This window comes from Hyla sarda, chromosome 10 (genome assembly GCF_029499605.1).
Source record: "Hyla sarda isolate aHylSar1 chromosome 10, aHylSar1.hap1, whole genome shotgun sequence".
NCBI classification, from domain to species: domain Eukaryota; kingdom Metazoa; phylum Chordata; class Amphibia; order Anura; family Hylidae; genus Hyla; species Hyla sarda.
In genome coordinates, this window is record NC_079198.1 from 84,836,342 (window position 1) to 84,860,103 (window position 23,762).

The window sequence follows — 23,762 nt, forward strand, 5'->3', positions numbered from 1 at the left end:
ATCGTTTGGGCCCTTTTACACCTATTGTAGATAAACGTTACCACCTTTACGTGGATAACTTTTTTACTAGTATCCCTCTCTTCACATCTCTCGCCACCAGATCCACGGTCGCTTTTGGGACAGTCCGGAAGAACCAAAGAGGCCTTCCACCCCATCCCCTACATGCTCCTATCCCCCGGGGTGAGTTCCGTGCCTTTTCCCATGAAAACCTGTTGCTGGTCAGGTATAAGGACAAGAGGGATGTCCTTATGCTCACTAGAATTCATGGGAACGGCAGCACCCCTGTCCCTGTGCGAGGTACCGAGGGACCGGTCCTCAAGCCTGATTGTATTCTGGACTACAATCAGTATATGGAGGGAGTTGATCTTTCTGATCAAGTCCTCAAGCCATATAATGCCATGCGGAAGACACGGACATGGTACAAAAAAGTTGCGGTCTACATGGTACAGGTTGCCATGAACAACTCTTTTGTACTGTCCCAGTATGCTGGCAACACAGGGACATTCCTGCAGTTTCAAGAGGTAGTTCTAAATGCCCTCATCTTTGGTGGCCGCCAAGGAGTGGGTCAGAGCACCTCTGGAACTGTGGGATCCCGGATCGTCCCTGGCAAACACTTTCCAGGTGAGGTCCCCCACACTGGAAAGAAGGGATGATCCCAGAAAAAATGCAGAGTGTGTAACAGGAGGGGGATTCGGAAGGACACCACCACTCAGTGTGACACTTGCCCTGATCATCCGGGCTTCTGCATTAAAAATTGCTTCAGGGAGTATCACACTTCCATGGAGCACTACATTTTGAATCCTTTTCCCCAATTTTAATTCCTTAGAATTCAACTCCAATGTACCAGTACAGAGTACATTGTCTTCCAAATTTTAAAACCAAAACACCCCCCCGCCAAAAAAAAAAAAATCCCAAAACCTCTTTCCCAATACCCCTGATATCTTGTTTTCCCCCCAAAAAATTGGTCATGGGACACAGAGTCAACAGCATTGGGATTTGCAGTTGCCTCATATGTGCAGCGCTCTCTCCCCACCTGAGCAGGGTGCACATTTGAGGTAACAGATTAGGGACGGCCACACACATCACATTCCCAGAATGATGATTCAGAGCATAGGGTTTGGGGCGGGCATAATTTTTACTTTCAGCTACACTCTGGGTCATCATTCTGGGAATTGGCATATCAGTATTAAAATTGCAATTTTCATCCCCCCCCCCCCCCCCCAATAGTACACTTCATCCATTCCTGGAAAATAAATTTAGGGGACAGCCGACTGTTCCAAATGTCCACTTCCCCCCCTGTACACGTTCCCTAGGGGGTGTACTGTTTGTAATATTCTCACATGTGGGTGTTCCTTTCTTGTATTTTCCTCTGAATGTATGTAACTGTTTGGTCTGTAAGAAACATCGGCCTCAAATGTGAAGAGTTCTGACTCATGTTCTCTGTCGTATTTCCAGGCGACAATGCGGAGTCACATGTTAATTGTTCCCAAGAAGATGAAGCAGAGCATAGGTTGAAAATTGCAATTTTCAAAAGCTACCCTTCATCCATTCCTGGAAAATAAATTTAGGAAACACCTGTGCGTTCAAAATGTCCTCTTTACCCCTATACCCATTCCTCAGGGTGGGTACTTTCTGCAATGGTGTCACCTGTGGGTGTATCATTTTTGTATGTTCCTCTGAATGTATGTAACCGTCAACTACTGATATGCCATAGGCCACAAATGCAAAGTGACCTCTATGACTTCTGAGCCTTGTTGTGCGCCGGCTCAGCACGTTACCCCATATGTGGATGTGTTTCCATAGTCAGGAGAAAAAGCCCTCCAAAATTTGTAACCCAATTTCTCCAATCACCCCTTGTGAAAATGTAAAAAATTGGGTAACCCCAGCATTTTAGTGTAAAAAAATCTAATTTTTCATTTCACGGCCCACTGTTCAAAAACTTGTGAGGTATAAGTACTCACTGTACCCCTTGTTACCTTCCTTGAGGGTCACATGTAGGGGAGGTCCACTGTTCTGGCAACACGGGGGCTTTGTAAATGCTCATTGCCCCCGACTTCCATTCCAAACAAATTCTCTCTCCAAAAGCCCAATGGCGCTCCTTCTCTTCTGAGCATTGTAGTGCGACAGCAGAGCACTTGATGTCCACACGTGGGGTATTTCCATACTCAGAAGAAATGGGGTTACAAATTTTGGGGGGCATTTTATCCTATTACCCCTTGTGTAAATAAAAAATTTGGGGAAAAAACAGCATTTTTGTGAAATTTTTTTTTCCCCTTTACACATCCGACTTTAATGAAAAGTTGTCAAACACCTGTGGAGTGTTAATTCTCACTGTACCCCTCTACTCCACCCGCAGAACACTTTACATCCACATATGAGGTATTTCCTTACTCAAGAGAAATGGGGTTACAAATTTTGAGGGGATTTCTCTTCTTTTACCCCTTGTAGAAATTCAAAAAATGGCTCAGCAAGAACATGCGAGTGTAAAAAATGAACATTTTGAATTTTCTACTTCACTTTGCTGCTATTCCTCTGAAACACCTAAAGGGTTAACAAACTTTCTGAATGTAATTTTTAATACTTTGAGGGGTGCAGTTTTTATAATGGGGTAATTTATGGGGTATTTCTAACATGAAAGCCCCTCAAATCCACTTAAAAACTGAACTGGTCCCAGAAAAATTCCGATTTTGAAATTTCCGTGAAACTTTGAAGCCCTCTGATGTCTTATATTAGCATGATCTAAAGGTGATACAAGGTGCTCAACCCCAAGGGCAGTTGTGCACCTACAATGGAGTGGAGAACCCGCACCTATGGATCACACACAATATGGATTCACTCCTGTGGCAGATGTAAACAATGACATTAGCTAACCCTCAAAACTGATGTAAAATTGAGACATTAGCCAGTATATCCTTATATGAAGGACATACCTGAGCCTGCACACCACGCCAAGGTTTCTCAAGTGGTGCGGGACCTATCAACTAACCTACCTGTCAAGATAAATAAAACCAGGAAGCAATTTACAGCAACATTAGGTCCGACTTGCAGATTGCTCCACAATTATCTCCAGTGTGAACTAAGCACACATACAATGGGAGGTGGGAGACAAGCTACAAGCCCCACCCTTGGTTGGTTCATTTATAGCAGGCCTCACAGGTGAAGCCTTAATTCTACCCAGTAAGATAAAAGGGTGCATTAAAATAAGCCTTGAGCAAAGACATGTCGGCTTATATTTGCATGAACATGGTTTTAGCAGGAAACTCAACCCCAAGTGCTGTTGTGCACCTTTGCTGGGGTGTCTTCCAAAAGTAAAAACATGGCAACTTTATGATGCTAACATAAAGTAGACATTTGGTATAAGTGAATCAATATATAATTTATTTGGAATTTCTTTTTTCCTTACAAGCAGGGAGCTTCAATGTTAGAAAAATGCTAAATGTTCAAAATTTTCTACAATTTTTACCAAGAAAGGATGCAAGTAATGATGAAAATTTACCACTATGTTAAAGTAGAATATGTCACGAAAAAACAATCTTGGAATCAGAATAAACGGTAAAAGAATCTTAGAGTTATTAACCTGTTAAGGACGGCGGGCGTATCCATATGCCCCCAAGTTAAAGTCCTTAAGGACTGAGGGCGTATGGATAGGCCCGTGGGAATTCTGGTCCCCGCCGCTAACCGGTTGGGGACTGTATCGGGATGCCATGTCGGCGTTCGGAGAAAATCGCATGTCATTTCAGACATGCAATTTTCTCCAAAGCCGGGCTGATCGGGTCTCTGGTGACCTGATCACCCGGAAAATAGGGATGATCAGAGTTGTCAGTGACTGCCTCGATCATCCTAAGGGATAGGAGTGAGGTCGCAGTGCTGCGATCTCCTCCTATCCCCTGCCATTAGTCAGAACTGAGTTCTGACCAATGGCAGCGCAGGAGAGGGAGTTGCCATGGAAACCCCCCATTCTGCCCACCCCTGGATGTCGGGCAGAACGGGGGGGGGGGGTGGAAGAAGATGGAGGCCTGTACCTGAGGAGAAGATGCGTGGGGCCCGGCGATCATCGCAGACATCCAGCGGAGATCACGGCTCAGGTAGGGAATCGACAGTGGGGGGGGGGGGGGGGGGAGAAATGATAGTGAAAGTAAAGTGATCTTTACTGTGGCAACCACTAGGAAGGCCGGACTGCAACTCCCGCTGTCTGGGCATGCTGGGAGTTGTAGTTTTGCAACATCTGGAGGGTCACAGTTTGGTGACCACTGTTACAGTGGTCCATTGTCCATTTTATGATGCCAACATAAAGTGGACATATTGTATATGTGAATAAAAATATAATTTATTTGGAATATCCATTTTCCTTACAAGCAGAGAGCTTCAAAGTTAGAAAAATGCTAAATTTTCAAAATTTTCATGAAATGTTGGGACGTCACCACTGAATTTCGACTCGTTGAAGCCTGGCAACGAGTCTAAATTCAATCACTGCTGTGCTCACTCCCGCCTGTCAATCAGACAGGCGGGAGTGAGCGCTTTGAAGGAAGAGGACGCGTGCAGGCTCTGGGGCAAGGTAAAGTATTATGTTCACTGTATTATGTATACTGTTCACCTATACAGTATGCCTCCAGTTTCCCAATAGATGTCAGGGCAAGCTGGGAGTTGCAGTGGGGAAACAGCTGGAGGCACCCTGTATAGGTGAACTACGGGCGGAAGTGCCGGCCCCAGCAGGCATCAGTGACAAAAAATTAAAGGCAGGGAGGGGGTTAGGGATAGATGGGTAATAGGCAGGGACAGAAAAAAAAAAGTGATGGTGGGAGCTACCCTTTAAGTCCTGATTCTGCACCTAAATAAATATATAAAAACAGCTCTCCCTGCCTCCTTGAAACTTAGCTGAGAAATAAAAAAATAAATTTTATAAGTTTGACTACTACCATCCTCTCTAGAAAAGGTACAGTTTGCTTGTATACGCTAACAGCTATTCTGCTGACATATTCCCCTTAAACTTAGTTCAGCAAAGTGTAAGAGGATCCAATATTTTATATTTTAGTTTGTATAAAAGTGGATTATCCTTTTTATTCTACACCTTACCTTACAAAAAGTTTGCAAGAATACATAAAGTTTACAAACACGATTCAGGTCATGGATATAGCCATATATCAATATTTTATATAATATCAGTATAATAAAACTGCTAATAAAACAGTTTTGGCACAGCCATTGTTTTCTGTGGCTTCCTTTTTTTATTAATCGGAGCCTTTGATGTGCTTCTACATGGTTCTAAGCTTATAATTCTTAACTGCAGGCTGTAAAGTACATGAATGGCAGCAAAATGAAAATGACTACAACTAGTCTAAAACATTTCTAGAAAACAAACAAAACTATTTAATGTTTTCAGATGTTTAATGATGAATCTGCAACAAATGTATTTCCTCTATTAGGGTAGGGTCACACGTAGCGTATACACAATTTATATTACCCTGCACAAAATATGCTGCACAGCAGGAAATGTGTTGCATATTCTCCTATGAGCAGACACATGAAGCTACCCGGCAGCAGCCCTGTGTGCGGAGTAAGGTTTGGAGGCATGACCAGCACTCTGACGTGACTGACGTGCGTGCCCCTCTCCAATCCTCACTGCACACTCAGGGTTGACGTCAGGTAGCCCTGTGTGTCTGCTCATAGAAGATTACCCAGAGTATTTCATGCTGTGCATCCGATTTCGTGCCCCGTGAAATACGTTGCGTATACGCTGTGTGTGACCCTAACCATAACCCCTTAACGACGCAGGACGTATATTTACGTCCTGCGCCGGCTCCCGCGATATGAAGCGGGATCGCGCCGCGATCCCGCATCATATCGCGTGGGTCCCGGCGCTAATCAACGGCCGGGACCCGCGGCTAATACCACACATCGCCGATCGCGGCGATGTGCGGTATTAACCCTTTAGAAGCGGCGGTCAAAGCTGACCGCCGCTTCTAAAGTGAAACTGAAAGTATCCCGGCTGCTCAGTCGGGCTGTTCGGGACCGCCGCGGTGAAATCGCGGCGTCCCGAACAGCTGATCGGACACCGGGAGGGCTCTTACCTGCCTCCTCGGTGTCCGATCGACGAATGACTGCTGCGTGCCTGAGATCCAGGAAGGAGCAGTCAAGCGTCGATAATGCTGATCACAGGCGTGTTGATACACGCCTGTGATCAGGATGAGAGATCAGTGTGTGCAGTGTTATAGGTCCCTATGGGACCTATAACACTGCAAAAAAAAAGTAAAAAAAAAGTGTTAATAAAGGTCATTTAACCCCTTCCCTAATAAAAGTTTGAATCACCCCCCTTTTCCCATAAGAAAAATAAAACAGTGTAAAAAAAAAAAATAAATAAACATATGTGGTATCGCCGCGTGCGTAAATGTCCGAACTATAAAAATATATAATTAATTAAGCCGTACGGTCAATGGCGTACGCGCAAAAAAATTCCAAAGTCCAAAAAAGCGTATTTTGGTAACTTTTTATAACATTAAAAAATGAATAAAAAGTGATCAAAAAGTCATATCAAAACAAAAATCATACCAATAAAAACTTCAGATCACGGCGCAAAAAATGAGTCCTCATACCGCCCCGTACGTGGAAAAATAAAAAAGTTATAGGGGTCAGAAGTTGACATTTTTAAACGTATAAATTTTCCTGCATGTAGTTATGATTTTTTCCAGAAGTGCGACAAAATCAAACCTATATAAGTAGGGTATCATTTTAACCGTATGGACCTACAGAATAATGATAAGGTGTCATTTTTACCGAAATATGCACTGCGTAGAAACGGAAGCCCCCAAAAGTTACAAAATGGCGTTTTTTTTTCGATTTTGTCGCACAATGATTTTTTTTTCCGTTTCGCCGTGCATTTTTGGGTAAAATGACTAATGTCACTGCAAAGTAGAATTGGCGACGCAAAAAATAAGCCATAATATGGATTTTTAGGTGGAAAATTGAAAGGGTTATGATTTTTAAAAGGTAAGGAGGAAAAAACGAAAGTGCAAAAACGGAAAAACCCTGAGTCCTTAAGGGGTTAAAGGGGTACTCTGGTGGAAATATTTTTTTTAAATCAACTGGTAAAAGAAAGTTAAACAGATTTGAAAATTACTTGTATTAAAAAATCTTAATCCTTCTAGTACTTATCAGCTGCCGTATGATCCACAGGAAGTTATTTTCTTTTTTAATTTCCTTTCTGTCTGACCACAGTGCTCTCTGCTGACGCCTCTGTCCAAGTGAGGAACTGTCCAGAGCAGGATTGGTTTGCTATGGGGATTTGCTCCTACTCTGGACAGTTCCTAAAATGAACCGAGGTGTCAGCAGAGAGCACTGTGGTCAGGCAGAAAGGAAATTAAAAAAAGAACTTCCTGTGGATCATACAGCAGCTGATATGTACTGGAAGGGATAACATTTTTTAATAGAAGTCGTTTACAAATCTGTTTAACTTTCTGGCACCAGTTGATAAAAAAAACAGTTTTCCAGTGGAGTACCCCTTTAAGAAGTGTGAAAAGGTGCAAACAATCTAATTGTTCAAAGGGACAGGGTGGAGGCAGTGTATTATACTCTTCAGGTCTCCCAACCAGTTATGCTGATTTCAGGGGGTGCTACACATCAACAGTAAGGAGGCCTTGAGTTCCAAGATGTAAGACAAAAACTTGTACCCTCGGGGTACTAGTCGAATTTGCTACGACAAATGGTAGACCAACGTGACATGATTTCTCATAATTTACATGGGCACACTGTACCACTACATTTCCTCCACTGCAGCCTGACAAAATGTCCTGGGGTACTATTAAATTCTTAAATTTTTTACTTTGTAAGACCATTTTACATGATATTTGTGTCCATCCTTATACAGTGGTCCCTCAACATACGATGGTAATTCGTTCCAAATGACCCATCGTTTGTCGATTCCATTGTATGTTGCGGGATCCGTGCAATGTAAAAAGTGCATTAAATACTCACCTGTCCCCGCCGCTCCGGACCACATCCTCACCACTCCCGATGGTCTCCCAGGGGCTCCCGATGCTGTCCCGCTGCTCCAGCGTCTTCTTCTGGGTCTTCCGGCGTCTTCTGCATCTTCACCGGAGTAGGGGCCTCACTTTCTGGTGACATTATTACGTTAGTGCGCCGGGGACGGCGTGCGCAGCTACGTAATAATGACGCTGGAAAGCGAGGCTCGGACCCCTGAGTAGACCCGGAGCAGCAGGGATAGGTAAGTGAACCTGTCCGGGATGCTTAAACTGCTATCCGACAGCAGCTTAAGCATTTTGCGATGGCCCCAACATATGAAAGCATCGTATGTCGATGCTGACATCTGAGAGGCCATCGCATGCCGAATTGATCATATGTTGGGGCCATCGCATGTCGGGGGGTTACTGTACTTATAACAGTATTTGTTTCAGCACTGAGACCCAAAACTTGAATATTCAAAAGTTCTTTTTAGGCTGGAAGAATGCTCAACATTTTACTTGATAGTATACTATGGTACAAAGTTAACTATTATTAGATTATTTTTGATTAACCATATTGGAGCTAGTCACCTACCTATGAGTTAGCTGCTTAAAGGGGTACTCCGTTGGAAAACTTTTTTTTTTTATCAACTGGTGCCAGAAAGCTAAAAAGATTTGTAAATTACTTCTATAAAAAAAATCTTAATTCTTCCAGTACTTATTAGCTCCTGAATACTAAAGAGGAAATTATTTTATTTTTGGAACACAGAGCTCTCTGCTGACATCATGACCACAGTGCTCTATGCTGACACCTCTGTCCATTTTAAGAACTGTTAAGAGTAGGAGAAAATCCCCATAGAAAACATATGCTGCTCTGGACAGTTCCTAAAATGGACAGAGATGTCAGCAGAGAGCACTGTGTTCCAAAAAAAAAAAAAAATTACCTCTGAAGTATTCAGCAGCTAATAAGTACTAGTAATTTACAAATCTGTTTAACTTTCTGGCACCAGTTGATTAAAAAAATTAAGTACCCCTTTAAGCCATCCTCAATGGAGAAACATTTAGTGACTGGGGTTTAGTTGGTCCCCTTTTTCAAAGCCATTATAATATTCTTCTATTGATCTAATGGGCAGATTTCTGATGGCCTGCTAGTCAATATGAAGATTTTTTTTTATGTGGGGACAACACTGCACACAAGGTCCTGAGGCTGGTTAGACTTCTGGAGTGTCTGTACTTTATAAGGCACCAGGATTGAATGGCTCCACCTTTTCATGATTCCTGCACTTCCACCTCCTCCTGCAAGCAGCTTCCCCTGTGATGTGCACCGGAGAAATCAGAATCAGTTACCATATTTTTCGCCCTATAGGACGCACCGGCATATAAGACGAACCCAATTTTAAAGGTGCAAAATCTAGAAAAAAAAAGATTCTGAACCCAACAGTGATCTTCAACCTGCGGACCTCCAGATGTTCCAAAACTACAACTCCCAGCATGCCCGGACAGCCGTTGGCTGTCCGGGCATGCTGGGAGTTGTAGTTTTGCAACATCTGGAGGTCCGCAGGTTGAAGACCACTGGTATAGGAGGTAATACTCACGTGTCCCCACCGCTCCGGACCCGTCACAGCTGGTCCCCGCTGCCCTGGATGTCACTCCATCGCTGTTGCCGCGTCCCCCTGGTGTCCCCGGCGCTTCGGACGTCTTCTTCCCCGGGATCCACGCTCTCCGTCGCCGTCATCATGTCGCTACGCAGGCCGCTCCTATTGGATGACGGGACGGCGTGCGTGACGACGTGATGGCGTCGAAGGAGAGCGCCGGCCATGCAGGGGATCCCAGCAAGGAGCAGACACCGAAGAGGCAGGTAAGGTCCCTCCCGGTGTCCTGTAAGCTGTTCGGGACGCCGCGGTGGTCCCGATCAGCCCGACTGAGCAGCCGGGTTAGTGTCACTTTCCCTTCAGATGCGGCGGTCAGCTTTGATCGGTGATGTCCTGTATTAGCCGCGGGTCCCGGCCGTTGATGGCCGCAGGGACCGCCGCGATAGGTGTGTATTCGCCGTATAAGATGCACCAACTTTCCCCCCCCTCCAGTTTTGTGGAAGAAAAAGTGCGTCTTATACGGCGAAAAATACGGTATATATATGGATGAAATGGGTATCTACTTCTGTTTAGATATGGGGAGTCATTAGGCATAACAGTATATGGACTAACATGCCTATTTTTACTAGAGCTGCCATGACCATGACTAATTATCAGCCCCTACAGAAGTCGTATTAATCGCCCTTGGTCATCTATTTTGCTTGGTTGGCAGGTCTAGCTTCATACCTTAGCTGAGTTGCTCACTAAGCTCCCCCTCCCTGCTGCAGGCTCCAGACTTCCTCTGCTGTGCAGTTGCAGGCGGCAACAGTTTCTGGTGCACCTCAAAGAGGCTGTGCACCTGTACTTTCTGTCACTTTTAAGATTCATGCACGTTCATATGAAATGTGTTGACCTTCAGATTTTGCACTGGGGCCCATCACTAAGTATCCCTTGTTAAATACATAACTACAGTCAGAAGGTACCGTATATACTCGAGTATAAGAAGAGTTTGTCAGCACGATTTTTCGTGCTGAAAATGCCCCCCTCGGCTTATACTCGAGTGAACTCTCCGCCTGTCAATCCCTTCATCAGTGGTCTTTAACCTGCAGACCTCCAGAGGTTTCAAAACTACCACTCCCAGCATGCCCAGACAGCCTCTTCTGCTGGGAGTTGTAATTTTGCGACATCTGGAGGTCCGCAGATTGAAGACCACTGATGAAGGGATTGACAGGGGGTGATTATTAGAGATGTTGCGAATTGTTTGCCGGCAAACAGTTCCCGGCGAATTTAGCATGTTCGCGTTCGCATCGCTGGGCGAACATATGTGAAGTTTGATCCGCCCCCTATATTTTAACATTGCAGTAAACTTTGACCCTGTGAGTCAGAGTCAGCAGACACATTACAGCCAATCAGCAGCAGTCCCTCCCATCCAGACCCTCCTACCTCTTGCACGGACGCCATTTTACCCTCATTCAGCATGCTGCAGGCTTAGGAAGCGGAGGGTTAGAGAAGCTGCTCCTGCTATATAGGGAAAGCGATAGCTAGGTTGCTGCTAGGTGGTGTATTCAGGGTCCAGTTTACTTCTAAAGCACTAGTGTAACATCTGCTTTAAGGACAGCACCCAAAAAAGCCCTTTTTAGGGCTGAAAGATATCAGTCCGTGTGTCTTGCAACAGCTGGAGGCACCCTGGTTGGGAGGGAACTGCTGGTTAAAAGGGGTACTTCAGTATAAAACGCAAGTTCCTTCAAGCAACTAACTACTACAGTATTCAAAGGGCTGAAAGATATCAGTCCGTGTGTTTTGCAACAGCTGGAGGCACCCTATTTGGGGACCACTGCTTAAAAGGGGAACTCCGCTGGCAAGCTTTTTTTCTTTAAAGCAACTAACTACTACAGTGTTCAAAGGGCTGAAATATATCAGTCCGTGTTTTGCAACAGCTGGAGGCACCCTGTTTGGGGACCACTGCTTAAAAGGGGAACTCCGCTGGCAAGCTTTTTTGCTCATGGTCACACTAGTGCAAATCACATTTGGTGTGACAGTTGTGCAAATAAAAAAAAAAAAATTTTTTGGCTGTTAAATAAAACCAGTCGTCACTGTCAGTTCACGTCACAGTTGCCAGTTTTTTTGCCTGCAGGGCAAATTATGTCACCCTAGTGCAAATCACATTAGGTGTGACAGTTGTGCAAATTTAAAAAAAAAACTTTTTGGGCTGTTAAATAAAACCAGTCGTCACTGTCAGTTCACGTCACAGTTGCCAGTTCTTTTGCCTGCAGGGCAAATTGTGTCACCCTAGTGCAAATCACATTAGGTGTGACAGTTGTGCAAATGAAAAAAAAAATACCTTTTTTGGCTGTTAAATAAAACCAGTCGTCACTGTCAGTTCACGTCACAGTTGCCAGTTTTTTTTGCCTGCAGGGCAAATTGTGTCCCCCTAGTGCAAATCATATTAGGTGTGACAGTTGTGCAAATGTAAAAAAAAATACCTTTTTTGGCTGTTAAAACCAGTCGTCACTGTCAGTTCATGTCAAAGTTACCAGTTTTTTTTGCCTGCAGGGCAAATTGTGTCACCCTAGTGCAAATCACATTTGGTGTGACAGTTGCGCAAATAAAAAAAACAAAAACCTTTTTTGGCTGTTAAATAAAACCAGTCACTGTCAGTTCACGTCACAGTTGCCAGTTTTTTTTGCTGCAGGGCAAATTCTGTCACCCTAGTGCAAATCACATTTGGTGTGACACTTGTGCAAAATTAACCAAAAAAATGACAGGCAGAGGAAGGCCACCCAGCAGGGGCCGTCGTGGTGCTGGGATTCCCTTTGGCCCTAGAACCCCCAAAGTTCTGAGGACTTAGTTGACTGGCTATCACAAGACACCCAATCTACTACAGCTTCCACTCGGAACCTTGACGCACCATCCTTCTCCTCCTCTAGCTTAGCTTCAGGCACCTCTCATGCTACCACTTGCCCGCCTGCCACCACCACCAAAACTAGCACCACAGCAGCTTTACTTGATCCATCAGAGGAGTTATTTACACATTAGTTTGAAGATATGAGTGATGCACTACCATTATTGCCAGAGTATGTAGTTAACAGGGATATGTCTCAGTCAGGCAGCATTACACACATGGACGTACTGTGTGATAAGGATGTTGTAGCCGCTGCTGCTTCCTTTCTTGAGGTGTCATATAGCGGTGAAGGTGTTGATGATGACGATGTGTCCGTGGATGCCACGTGGGTGCCCGCTAGGGAAAGTTCAGATGGGGAGACAGAGAGGAGGAGGAGACGAGTTGGAAGCAGGGGGAGGTCGTCGCAAGGAGCTAGTGGCACAGTCAGACAGCATGCATCGGCACCCGGGGTCAGCCAGACGGGACGCCAATCAACGCATGCTGTTGCCACCACCAGAATGCTGTCATCGCAGAGCTCAGCAGTGTGGCATTTTTTGTGTGTGTCTGCCTCTAACAACAGCAAGGCAATTTGCAACCTGTGCCAGAAGAAACTGAGTCGTGGGAAGTCCAACACCCACCTAGGCACAACTGCTTTGTGAAGGCACATGATGTCACATCACAAACGCCTATGGGATCAATATGTCAGTACAAGCAGCACACAAAGTCAAAGCCGCCATCCCACTCCTGGTCCAGCATCTTCAGCCAGGTCAACCACTGCTGCCCTCCTTGCCCCCTCTCAACCATCTGCCTCTCCGTCTCTCGCATTGAGCAGTTCCTGCTCATCTGCCCACAGTCAGGTGTCTGTCAAGGAGATGTTTGAGCACAAGAAGCCAATGTCTCAAAGTCATCCCTTAGCCCGGCGTCTGACAGCTGGCTTGTCGGAACTGCTAGCCCGTCAGCTTTTACTATACAAGCTGGTGGAGTCTGATGCCTTTAAAAAATTTGTAGCCATTTGGACACCGCAGTGGAAGGTATCCGGGCAAAAAATTTTTGCACAAAAGACAATCCCCAACCTTTACTCCATTGTGCAAAAGGAAATTATGGCATGTCTGGCACACAATGTAGGGGCAAGGGTCCATCTGACCACTGATACCTGGTCTGCAAAGCATGGTCAGGGCAGGTATATCACCTACACTGCGCATTGGGTAAACCTGGTGACGGCTGCCAAGCATGGAATGCGTGGCTCTGCAGAGCAGTTGGTGAGACCGCCACGACTTGCAGGCAGGCCTGCTGCCACCTCCTCTACTCCATCCTCTTCCATAACATCCTCGGTCGAGTCCTCTTCCACTGCTGCGTCTTGCTCCACATCACTGGCAACCCCCAGCTCCCCAGGTGCAATTCCACATCCCGGATACGGTAGTGTCACGCCATCTCGTGGTTGACTTGCCTCAAAGCGGAGAGTCACACCGCACCAGCGCTCCTGTCGGCCCTGAACGCACAGGTGGACCAGTGGCTTACTCCGCACCAACTGGAGATCGGCAAAGTGGTTTGTGACAATGGAACAAATTTGTTGGCGACATAGAGGTTGGGCAAGTTGACACATGTGCCGTGCATGGCACATGTGTGTAATCTGATTGTACAACGCCTTGTACAAGGCTTACAGGATGTCCTGAAGCAGTCCAGGAAGGTGTGTGGCCATTTCAGGCGTTCCTACATGGCCAAGGCGCACTTGTCAGATATCCAGCGGCGAAACAACATGCCAGTGAGGCGCTTGATTTTCGACAGCCCGACACATTGGAATTCAACACTCCTAATGTTCGACCGCCTGCTCCAACAAGAAAAAGCCGTCGACAAATATTTGTATGACCGGGTGCTAGGACATCATCTGCGGAGCTGGGAATTTTTTTGCCACGTTACTGGAGGCACATGTGCAATGCCTGTAGGCTCATGCATCCTTTTGAGGAGGTGACAAACCTGGTCAATCGCACCGAAGGCACCATCAGCGACATCATACTGTTTGTTTTCTTCCTGGAGCGTGCCCTGCGAAGAGTGCTGGATGAGGCAGTAGATGAGCGTGAAGAGGAAGAGTTGTGGACACCATCACCACCAGAAACAGCCTTATCAGCATCGTTTGCTGGACCTGCGGCAACGCTGGAAGAGAATTGTGAGGAAGAGCAGCCAGAGGAGGAATGTGGCTTTGAAGAGGAGGAGGAAGACCAACCAGAGGAGGCATCCCAGGGTGCTCTTTGTCACCTATCTGGTTCCCGTGGTGTTGTACGTGGCTGGGGGGAAGAAGATGATACCTTCCCTGACATCACTGAGGATGAGGAACGGGACACGAGTAGCTCGTCATCCAACCTTGTGCAAATGGGGTATTTCATGCTGTCGTACCTGTTGAGGGACCCTCGTATTAAAAGGATGAAGGAGAACGACCTGTACTGGGTGTCCACGCTACTAGACCCCCGGTATAAACATAAAGTGCCTGACATGTTACCGCATTACAGCAAGGCGGAAAGGATTCAGCAGGCCCAAAATAAATTAAGAAGTATGCTGTACACAGCGTATAAGGGTCATGTCACAGCACAACAGGGATCTAACAGGGGAAGAGGTGAAAGTAATCCTCCTCCCACGAACACGCCGGCAAGGACAGGATGCTGTACAGAAGTGCTGTTGATGGAGGACATGCAGAGCTTTTTAAGTCCTACGCATCGCCACAGCCCTTCGGGGTCCACCATCAGAGAACGACTTGACCGAAAGGTAGCAGACTACCTGGCCTTAACCGCAGATATCGACACTCTGAGGAGCGATGAACCCCTTGACTACTGGGTATGCCGGCTTGACCTGTGGCCTGAGCTATCCCAATTTGCGCTCGAACTTCTGTCCTGTTCCGCTTCAAGTGTCCTGTCAGAAAGGACCTTCAGTGCAGCAGGAGGTATTGTCACTGAGAAGAGGAGTCGCCTTGGTCAAAAAAGTCTGGATTACCTCACCTTTCTTAAGATGAATGAGGGATGGATCCCGAAGGGACTGACACTGGGCGATACATTTGACTGAACAAGGCCTGATCAGATGAGCTGCCTTGGGCTAAAAATGGTCCACACGCTGCTGTATTTGAACTCTGAATGCCGGAAGACTTGCGTGACTTATCCGCCACAAAGTAGGGTTCAAGCCACAATGTTTTAGGGCACTTTCTGCATGGCAAAACAAACAGAAATTTTCTGGCCACTGCTACAGCAGCGGCTGCGACAATACCAAATTTTCATCCATGTGTTCATGCCTAATTTTTCTGGCCTCTGCTGCTGCACTTGTTATGGTGCTGCAATTTTTCTGGCCGCTGCTACAGCTGCGGCTACGACAATACCCAATTTTTCATCCATGTGTACATGCCTAATTTTTCTGGTACTCTCTGCTGACATCTCTGTCCATTTTAGCAACTGTGGATATTAGATGTATGCTTGGGTTCAAATCCCCCTATGTGCTGCCTCAAGGGGGGCTCTAACTATGTGCTGCCTAATATAGGGGAATCTTATGTGCTGCCTAAAGGGGAGCTCTAACTATGTTCTGCCTAACATGGGGGGAATCTATGTGCTGCCTAAAGGGGGGCTCTAACTATGTGCTGCCTAATTTGGGGGAATCTTATGTGCTGTCTAAAGGGGAGCTCTGACTGTTGAGACCCAATTAGCTCCTAGCAGGCTATAACTACCCCTCCCCCTTATTACAATAAATAATTAAATAATAACTGACACAACAACAATTTAACTTTTCCGTGGGTGGGAATCGGCCACAGCTTTATTTATAAAATTACTTATATAAATAACAATTTAACTGTAACAAAGACACCAAATGGCTTCTTACCAACCCGAGAGGTGCTGCCACACCGTCCTGTGTGGAGGTCTACCCCGGGTTGACCCCGCTTTCAGCGTCTTCTTACCGCCAAGCTGTGACTTACAATAAACAGAGATACAAAAAAAAGGTAAGGAGGGAGGGCAAAACTCCGGGTCCTGGGCAGATTGAGGGGGAAGGGAGGCACCACAGCTATAAATACCCAGGGGAGGGACCCTGAAAGCCCGGGAAACTATTAAACCCCTGATTGGTGCACTCATCCCCCCCCCCCCACCCATGGGACATACCACTGTAGCCACTGGCAAGTTTTACAGGCGGGGGAGGGGACTAAAAACCTTGCCTGTATATTTCTTAACCTCTTACTGGTCACCAGTCAGGGGGCAAGCTAGTTATGCACAGCTTGCCCTTCCAAACTATGTGCTGCCTAACATGGGGGAATCTATGTTCTGCCTAAAGGGGGATCTAACTATGTGCTGCCTAAAGGGGGGCTCTAACTATGTGCTGCCTAATATGGGGGAATCTATGTGCTGCCTAAAGGGGAGCTCTAACTATCTGATGCCTAAAGGGGGGCTCTATGTGCTGCCTAAAGGGGGCTAAATCATGTTATTCCAAACCATTTAGGAATGTTAGGTGATTTATGCCCTTTATGGATTAAAACCAGACTCTGCATCAACTATGTAATTTTCCATGGAAGTTTTGCCATGGATCCCCCTCCAGCACGCCACAGTCCAGGTGTTAGTCCCCTTGAAACAACTTTTAAATCACTATTGTGCCCAGAAAGAGTCCCTGTGTGTTTTAAAATTTGCCTGCCCATTGAAGTCAATGGCAGTTCGCCCGGTTCGCCGGTTCGCAAAATTTTGCGGAAGTTCGCGTTGGAACCGAAAATTTTATGTTCGCGACAGCCAATGGCTGTCCGGGCATGCTGGGAGTTGTACTTTTGCAACATCTGGAGGTCCGCAGGTTGAAGACCACTGATGAAGGGATCGACAGGGGGTGATGATGACAAAGGCCGCAGTGGTCTTCAACCTGCGGACCTCCAGAGGTTTCAAAACTACAACTCCCAGCATGCCTGGACAGCCGATGGCTCTACGAGCATGATGGGAGTTGTAGTTTTGCAACCTCTGGAGGTCCGCAGGTTGAAGACCACTGATGAAGGGATTGACAGGCGGTGATGATGAAGGGAGGGGATGATGACAGGGGCCTGGATGATTACATGGGGGGATGATGTCTGTCCCATCCTAGGCTTATAGTCGAGTCAATAACTTTTCCTGTTTTTTAATTTTTTTTTATTTAAACAGACGTATAAAGGCTTTATTTTGTGTTTCACATTTGGATTGCCTTGATATGTTTCTTGAACCGAATCCAGTCCCTTTACACACATTTCAAAATGTATTTGCACAATGTTGTAAAAAAAAAAATAATCACTTACATCCTCACAGATGACTTTATGCACTTTCTCCGTTGGCCTTGATTCTCATATCCACTAAATCGATCTAGTGTACTGTCACATGCAAAAAAGAATCTAACTCCAAAGTAAAAATCTAACACCAAAGCCATACTAACTTTGTACAAATGGTGACACATGAACTATTTTTTTTTTTTTTTTGGAGGGGCGGGGTATTCTGCAGTTGGCCATCAACTCTTAATTGTCATATTTATACTTAGTTAAATGAAATGGTATTTACCAAGCACTGGCATTTTTGTGTTTTTGAGGCTTTTCTCCACGGAAATTTTTGCATAAATAAATAGTCTTGAGTGAACAGAACTTGTAGTAGGGTTCTTTCCTAATTTTGAGCAATATTCGCTTCATCTTGAAGTCGATTATCACCCAATTCACTTTATAGGTGTAACATAGCGCTATGGGAGGGGGCGTGATGGCCGCTATGCCGCCTCCAATAGACTTGCATTGAGGGGGTGGGGCTTGACATCATGAGGGGGCGGGCCGTGACATCATGATGCTCCGTCCCCTGCCTCACTCTGTGCAGCTGAGAAACAGTGGTGCTGCAGGAGAGATCACGGGGGTCCCCAGCGGTGAGACTTCTGCGATCAGACATCTTATGTCTAGACATAAGATGTCTAGGGGCAGAGTACCCTTTTAAACAGAAATGCTGTGAAAATAACCCTGCAAAGCTAAATTGAAAAAAAATAAAAAGAAGAAGTAACAAAGATCACGTCTAGCTGTGAGTTTGACTTGCTTGATAAATGCTTGTCTTAATAATGCCAGGGATGTGGAATTCCTATCCCCGGACATGCAGTTCCGGGGGCCGGGCAGGGGAATTGGGCAAGCAGGGCCAGTCCTGACAAATGCTCAGGAGTCTGTATGGAGTGAGCTCCCGACTCCTACCCGCTCCGTACTCTGCAGCCCCCGGCTCTTCTCAGTAGCCTGGGGCCGCCGATAATAGCCAGCCACAGCTGGCTATTAACCCTTTAGATCGCCGCTGTCAAAGCTGACAACGGCATCTAAAGGGACATGTTAATGCTCCGTGGTGGGCTAGTGGGGTGGATTGTCCCCCGCAGCGTGATCGCGCGCGCGTGGGGGGGGGGGGGAGGGTATGGGAAATCCACTATATAGGAAGCTGTAGAGCTTACCTCTGCTTCCCTGGTGTCAGTGGCTCTGTCATTGATAGAGCCTGGCTGGACTAGGCTCTATCAATTGATCTAAGAGCACACAGATTAATGGAGCTCAATAGAACTCTATTGATCTGCATGAGGAATCTAATGATTCCTCCTAAAAGTCTAATAAACTGTAAAACAAAAAACAGAAAAAGATAAAAAAAAAGTTTTAATAAAAGTTTAAAAGACACACATAAACCCCTTCCATGTTAATAGTTCAAATCACCCCCTTTTCCTATATAAAAACATGTAAACATAATAAAAAATAAACATATTTGGTATCACTGTGTGCGTAATTGTACAAACTATTAAAATATAACATTATGTATGCCATACGGTAAATGACGTAAATGTAAAAAAAAATTCCAAAACACAGAATTGCAATTCCCAGAAAAAAAAGTTAAAAAGCGATTAAAAAGTGAGATCAATATCAAAATGGCACCGATACAAAAAACAGATAATGGTGCAAAAAATTAGCCCTCATGCAGCCTGGTATGCAAAAAAAAAAATGAAAAAAAAAAAGCTACAGGGGTCAAAAAATGGCAATTAAAAAAATTCGAAAAAGGTCAGAATTTTTTTTTTTAATAAGTAAAACATGACAGAAACTACATTGATCTGGTATTGCTGTAATCAGGGGCCTGATGAAGCGCATTCCAGCGTGACACGGACTGTTGCCTGACGTCCCCCCTCCTCCCATGAGTCCACCCTCCCTTTCCCTCTAACACACACCATGAAATTGAAGATATGAACTAAAGTTACAACGGCTATCAGCATGTCGGCGATCTCAGAAAATCGCCGGACGATTCAGACCAGCCATTTGCAGCAATTCTTGTCCCTGTCACTCGCTGGACGGGGGCAGGACCGGGATGCCTGCTGAAATTTTTCAAAATGCATCCCGGCACATCACCAAGGGGGGCCCTGAGGCCGCAAATTCAGCAAATTCAGACCGGCGTTTTGCAGCGATTCCGGGTCATTTGGGTCTTAGGTGACCCGATGACCCAGAAAAAGAAGGGGATCGGTGGTGTAATATACACCACCAATCACCTTCCATACTGTAATGGGAGGTGGCAGTGTTCATAGCAAAAAAAGACATATAACTGGGAATTGCTCTTAAAAGTTCCTTTTTATCTCAATTTTCATTCATTACAAAAAATGCAGTGTGAATTCAGAACATATTCACCCAGTGCATACAAACTGTTCAGAGATCCTTCCATACAGTGTCTTCAGAACTATCCATCCAGAACTTGCTGTCTGATTCTGAGGGGATAAAGACGAGCTCGCTGGCGTGCGAGCCGCGGAAGGACATTTCAGGAATCTCCTCCCTTTCTCAACATAGTTCCCATGAACCCATCACCACCTACTAATACAGGTATTTCTCTCGCAAGATTTCTCATTTCTATATACAAAATGACATAAAATCATTAAAACAGGTTCATGACTGGACAGTACTTATAGGAAAACATTAAAATTACAGCTCTCATTGATCCCTTTTGGTGCCAGAGAATCAAGACAATGTATCCAAAATACCTCCCTTTGATCTAATCTTTTCTTTATCTGTTCAATATTGGTGCCCTCTATCGCCTCCAGTATTTGCCACCTTAGCTCACTTATTTGATGTCTATTTTCCATGAAATGCCTAGCCAGGCTGGTTTCTCCATATTTTTCTCTGGATACATTGTCTTCATCCTCCACTTTCTTTTTATATGTCCTAATAGAGCTCCTATGTTCACTTAGTCTAGAACAGTCATGATTGGGCAGTCGGAACGACCACACAAATCACAGCTGTATAGGGAGGAGGGGGAGGAGCATTCTGTTCCGTTCTGCCCACCGTTTGCTTTCAGTTGATGAGCAGGACGGAGCCCCATGCTTCTTCTCCCCCCTCAGTAAAAAAATAAGTGCCCCTTGGCACCGTTTTTGTGCCCCCTGGCACATTAGAAGTTAGGGACAGCTTAGGGTTGGCATGGACAGCTTAGGAGTAAAAAAAAAAAAATAATGTTTTTTTTTTTGCAGCGCACCATTACTGCAGGTGTCTGCAGCACCTTTAGCTTCATGACCCGGGCCCTACAGGATCACTGCGGTCTGCCCCCAGCCTTTTTGTTTGGGTGCAGACCTTTTTCTTTTTTGCTAATGGTGTGGCCGACCTTCTTCCGTATAAGGGGTTTCGTAATACTGATCAGCATATTTTGTGGTCTAGGCACTTTTACTGGGTTATAGTGGCTTTTTTCTTTTCTTTTTTTAAACTATAGGCAGTCCGTGCCACCAGCAGCAGGCCATTGCTGTGTGAACGGACTGTACCTGTGTATGGCCTGCCCTCACCGCTGACAGTGATTTATCACTGATCAATGTTTTTTTGGGGTTAAGGCGGGTGCGCTTTTTTTAAGTATTTGAGCATTTTTTAAATTAGATTTTTCAGTTTTTTTTGTGTGTAGGTCTGTGTACGTGCCACCAATCACTCTTCTGGGCTGAGTGGCCGGACCCCCCACTGACTTCTGCTCCCCCTGCCGCCACCAAGTGATAATCAGTGCGCACACCACTGATTAGGTAAATTTTGCGCTAGAAATCCTTTTTTTATTTTTTAAAAAGCCTTCTTTCTTATTTTTAGTTTAGATTATTTTATTTAATATTTTTTCTTTTAGGTAGTGGGTTAGGGCAGATTAGGGCGGGTTAGGGTAGGGCAGGTAGTCAAGCACCCCACTTCATGCAGCACATACACCAATAAAGTTTTCTAACAACACATACATACACTCCGCCATCCCCCAACCCCCCGTCAGAGTAGGAAAATGGCCCGCAGGGCTTTTCAGCAGAGGAGGCATATCCCTTACTTGCTTCCGACACTGAAAGCGCCAGTGAGGGTGAGGAAGACCCCACATTTTTATTATCTTCCTCATCCTCCTCATCATCTAGTGATGATGAGCAACAAAGGGGGTGGAGCCGCCGCCATGCTGGACCGCAAACCTCCTCTGCTTCTGACCCTGTACCCCATGCTAGTACAAGTCCCCCTGGCACTTGTACTAGTCAAACCCCCCCAGCCAAGCTTACTGGTGCCCCCTACCGGTGAACTTGTCTGGACTCAGCCAGCGGACCACGAGCCCATGATTCCTGAGTTTGCTGGCGACTCAGGAATCAAGATTGACATGGTTCACTGAAATAGACTATTTCAGTTATTATTTCAGTGACGACTTTGTCAATCTTATGGTTAAGCAGACGATCCTGTACACCCAATAGTTCGTCACCGCAAACCCAAGCTAAAGTTTGTCTTGGCTAGGTTTCCAGTCGATACAGCCTAAATGAGGACCTTTTGGGGCCTCGTGCTGCATATGGGCCTAGTAAAAAAAAAACAATGTCAGTCAATACTTGAGTGGCCACGGTATGGCCATGGCACGTACCCAGTTCAAGGCCATTCAGAAATGTTAGCATTATGCTTATAATACGGCATGCAATCAATCACTTCAGGGCCAAATTTTGGGAGGCCATGTCCCTGAAAGGGAGGTCTCTATTGATGACCTCTCATCAGCTTCTACTCTGGTGGAAATTTTTTTTTAAATCAACTGGTGCCAAAAAGTTCAACGGTTTTGTAAATTACTTGCATTCAAACTTCTTAATCCTTCCAGTACTTATTAGCTACAGAGGAAATCATTTTCTTTTTGGATTTCCTTTCTGGCTGTCCACAGTGCCCTCTGCTGACACCTGTGTCCATTTTGGGAACTTTCCAGAGCAGCATATGTTTGCTATGGGGATTTTCTCCTGCTCTGGACAGTTCCTGAAATGGACAGAGGTGTCAGTAGAGAGCACTGTGGACAGACAGTAAAGAAAAAAAAAAAAAAAAGAAAATACATTCCTCTGTAGTATACAGCCGCTAATAAGTACTGGAAGGATTAAGATTTTTTTTTAAAGAAGTAATTTACAAATCTGTTTAACTTTCTGGCACCAGTTGATTTAAAAAAAAAAAAAAAAAGTTTTTAACAGGAGTACCCCATGGGAGACTCAGCTTCTGGCAATACATTCCCACTAAGCGGCCGATGTATGGCATGAAGATGTATGCGAGAGTACTTCAGGGTACACTTGCAAGTTTATGATGTATGAGGGACGAGATTCCCGTATGGAAAATCCCTCTGTTCACATCCCTCGCATGGTAACGGCAGCACCCCTGTCCCTGTGTGAAGTACCGCGGGAACGGTCCTCAAGCCCGATTGAACACCACCACTCAGTGTGACACTTGTACCGATCATCTGAGCCTCTGCATTAAAGGGGTACTCCGGCACTAAGACATCTTATCCTCTATCTAAAGGATAGGGGATAAGATGCCTGATCGTGGGGGTCCTGCCGCTGGTGACTCCCGTGATCTTGCACGCAGCACCCCGTTAAAATCAGTCCCCAGAGCATGTTCGCTCCGGGTCTGATTACTGGCGATCATGGGGGCCCGAGCATTGTGACTAGGTCGATCCCTAGTGACTACACCCGTTCTGTCTCTAGTCCGGAGGGTAGAGCAGATGCATGTCGGGGGTGGTGGTCACCTGTAAGCGGCGAGTCCAGATCAGAGCGTTGTCATCTTCGGGATTCGGAGGCAGCAGCTGGAGGTGAGGGCTGTGTGCTTCCTGCTGTTGTATTAGTACAACTCCCAGCATACACAGCCAAAGAGTATGCTGGGAGTTGTAGTTTCGCAAAAGCTGGTGGAACATAACTACAATTCACAGCATGCCCTTTGGCTGTCCGTGCATGCTGGGAGTTATAGTTATGCAACAACTGGAGGCCCCTTTTTTTTCCTATCAAAAAGTGGCTCCAGCTTTTGCAAAACTATAACTCCCAGCATGCACGGACAGCCAAAGGACATGCTGGGAGTTGTAGTTATGTGCCTCCAGCTGTTGTATAACTACAACTTCTAGCATGCATGGAAAGTCAAAG

The 23,762-nt window shown here is 45.6% G+C and overlaps 1 protein-coding gene across 1 annotated transcript in view; it reads right to left on the reverse strand.

The window, feature by feature from the left end:
* LOC130293516 (indolethylamine N-methyltransferase-like) overlaps positions 1 to 16,454 on the reverse strand; it is a 66,980-nt gene extending 50,526 nt beyond the window's left edge. The window contains exon 1 of the mRNA XM_056542310.1: positions 16,260 to 16,454. The gene's annotated coding sequence lies outside the window, so the exon portion shown is untranslated. The remainder of the gene's footprint in view (positions 1 to 16,259) is intronic.
* Positions 16,455 to 23,762: the final 7,308 nt, after the last annotated feature.